Genomic DNA, 3,757 nt, shown 5'->3' with positions numbered 1-3,757 from the left:
TTTCATCGTTGCTACATCGCACCCTGACTGGCTCATCTTCTCCCCGAGACCCCTCGCAAGGGGATCTCCAGTGGTCTACAAATGGGCTTTGGGTCTCCACTCCGCACTTCTCCTCATTCACTATGGTAAGATTTTTTGTTCTGATGATGCCTGATACCTGATCCCTTTGACACCTCGAGATCACACAGGCTGGTGTGCTTCTTCCATGTGGACTTTTTTGCTTCTGAGCTAGATGGCCTCTTGTTTACCTTCAAGCCTTTAAGACCCCAGACACTATACCTTTTGATAGCTGAGCACCATCAGCTTTCTTCCCCACATTTGCTTATGCACCTTGTTGTCTTCAGCGATTGTATCATAGAGGTGAGCACACAATGATATGATTTTTTGTTCTTTGATGCCTGATAACTGATAACTTCAGCACCTCATCATCACACAGTCTAGTGTGTTCTTCCATGTGGGCTTTGTTATTTCTTAACTGCTGTTTCCATGGCAGTTGATTGTAGATCCAAAGAGAAATCCTTGACAACTTCAACTCTTTCTCAATTTATCACAATGTTACCTACTGGTACAATTGTGAGGATTTTGGTCTCCCTTACATTGAGTTCTTCTAATCCAGACTAAAAGCTGAAAGCCTGATTTTCATCAGCAAGTGCCTCAATTCCTCCTCACTTTCAGCAAGCAAGTTGTGTTATTTGCATACCACAGGTTGTTAATAAGCTGTTCTCCAATTCTGATGCTGCATTCTTCTTCATATATGCCAGCTTCTCTGATGATTTGCTCAGGATATAGATTTAACAAATATGGTGAGAGGATACAACCCTGGTGAACACCTTTCCTGATTTAAAACCATGTAGTATTCACTGGTCTTTCCCCACAACTGTCTCTTGATTTATGTACAAGTTCCAAATAAGCACAATAAAGTGTTGTGTAATCCCCATTCTTTTGAAGATTATCCACAGTTTATTATGATCCACTCAGTAGAATGCCTGTACATAGTCAATGAAACACAAGTATACATATTTCTAGTATTTTCTGCCTTAGTCAAGATCCACCTGACATCAGTAATGATATTCCTTCTTCCACATTCTCTTCTGAATCCAGCATGAGCTTCTGGTAATTCTCAATCAATGTACTGCTGCCACCATTGTTGGATGATTGTAAGCAAAATTTTACTTGTTGCTATATCAATGATAGTGTTCTATGGTTTGAGCATTCTGTTCCATCACCTTTCTTTGCAATGGACACAAATATAGATCTCTTCCAGGGAGTTGGCCATTCTGTCTTCCAAATTCTCATTATTAGATCTTATTAACCTTTGCTGTGTGACAGAGCATTCTAGGTGGCCCTCAAAAACCCTGCTCTTTAGAGGTCCATACCTTAATGTAATCTCATTGCAGTAGTATAAATTGAATATGTGACTTGCTTCTTACCAGTAGAAAATGACAAACATGTAACTTTGATTTGGTTACATTATATGGTAAAGCTGTGATGATGCTGGGTCACAGAAGACTCCTTCTTTACTAACTGAAAGCTACAAACTCTTTGCTGTCCTTTACACAAATGACTATACTGTGAACTTACTATGTGAAGGGCCACTTACTATGAACTTACTATGAAGACAAGTGCAAGTTACTTCTATGTGGTATCTCTGTGACAGCCAGGGAGGAGCTGAGCCATCTGTCATATAGCAGCGAGAAGAGAAATTGTGTACACAATTGAGAGGTTAGAATTGGATTTCTCTTTAGTCGATTCTCCAGATTAAAACACAACCTGGCTGTCACCTTTATTGCCTGCTGTGAATCTCTGAGCTGAGGACCTGGTAAACACTGCCTGTGCTCCTGACAGAAATTGGGATGATAAAGGCGTATTGTTTTAAGTTACTAAATTTGGATAATTTATTACAGAGAAATTGAAATTTAATTCATGTAAAATGCTTTGAGTTAATAATAGTTACGAAAGTGGGTTTCATTTTTAGTGTGTGTAAGTGAATATCTGTACTTCATCCAGCTCAGTTTTCCTTTACTTTCATTTTAAGAGACAGTAGAGAAATGTGGAAAACATTTTAATCAAATACTCTGGTCATACTAGAGTAGTGGAAGAGGAAATCCGCTTATACATGAGATAACAGTGACTTCTGTTGACCACTGTCTGACCTCATATTATATTAACTCAAAATACGTTTTAATCCTCTACACAAATTTTGGAGAATATAATTCAATTCATAATATCTCAAAAATATTGCTGTTAAATTTTATTCATTCTTTCATTACTTTTTAATTGATGTGACTGTGATTATGAATTATTGGACTTCTCAAAAATATGATCTTATACTTTCTGAATGTTTTATATTATTTCTGCTGCCTTTTTCATTATTTTTTTTAATTTGTTGAGCTATAGAGTAGAAGGTTTATTTTCTCTTTTTCTTTTTCTATGTCTCTTTCTATGATCATTACTGCCTTAATCTTGCAATCGCACGGCATATTTAATACTAAATTAAATAAAGTTTAAAGTTAACTAACAGTCTGCTGATAACTCTAGAATATCTACTGTTTTCAGTCTTATAAACTTTCAGGCCTACATGTGATCATTAGCCAATATTTTAGTTCTTTATTCTTCAAGTTGTGTAGTATGCAGGGCATTGGCCCCATCAACTTCACCTCCTGGTGTTGCTCTGAGGGATATGCTAAGTTACATAGCTACATGCTATGTTACATAAAGGGGATTGGTAGGTTTAATTAGTGCCATTATTCAGCTGACTTGAAGATAGGATGATGACTGGTTATGACATCCCTGGTAGCACCAATGGCTAAATGCTGACTTGATAGCTGAAAACCCCACAGTCACCTTCACCTCCTTGCAAAGACAATGGAGTCCTTTTCTGCTGCACATTTGGGATTGCCGTGTGCTGGGATGGACTTCATGGCAACGAACAACTAACCGCAACAAACTGAACTATTCAGGTGAACCTAAGCTTATCAACAAGCATGTCCAAAGTGAAAAACCTTTGTGGTTCAGTCAATTTTGACTCATGGAGACTCCGTGTGTTAATGGAGGTCCATGGGTTTTCTTAGCATTAATCTTTGTGAAAGCAAGTCACTTGTAATCACAGAAAATTCTAAAATCAGAGATGATTCCTGGCCAGCTCACTTGTAAGGCCCAAAGTGAAACTGTGAGAATAAAATGAAGTCTGTCAACAGTCTGAACGAGTTCTCAAACAAAAAGCTTCTCTAAATCCTTTAGATAACAACCAACCCAGTTGACACTCTAATTTTGGTCACTTTTAAGAGATAACCCACTGAGCCAGGATTTGGCCAGATATACGTGAGGCAAAAAATGAGTATTTTTAAACTGCTATGATTTTCCTTGAAACCCTCTAAGTTTATCAGGTGGCTCTGGTGGGGTCATAGGCTGCACTCATTGGCTTGGTGCCTGAGGCTTCTTCCTCTGTCAGTGATTTACAGTCTCAGAAACCTGTAGCTCCATTCGGTCCCATTGCGTGGCTATGAGTGAAATAGACTAGAGGACAGTGAGTTTGGTTTTGGCAGGAAGCTTGTCACATTTGCTGCAGCAGAAATCGAAAATGAATACAAATTGCTTTTATTTTTGCAAACTTTTCTTTCTTGTCTCACACTCTTCTGCAGTCATTTTATACTTACTAAATTACCTAGAAATTATTTTAGTGGATCTTTTTGTGATATATCTTACCAGGTTTTCCGTAATGCAAAATGTTTTTACTCATTTTTATCTGTGAAAAAAT

Source organism: Echinops telfairi, unplaced genomic scaffold (assembly GCF_000313985.2).
Source record: "Echinops telfairi isolate 266 unplaced genomic scaffold, ASM31398v2 ScPeMD7_5426;HRSCAF=6270, whole genome shotgun sequence".
Taxonomy (NCBI): domain Eukaryota; kingdom Metazoa; phylum Chordata; class Mammalia; order Afrosoricida; family Tenrecidae; genus Echinops; species Echinops telfairi.
Note: the sequence above shows the minus strand (reverse complement) of the source record.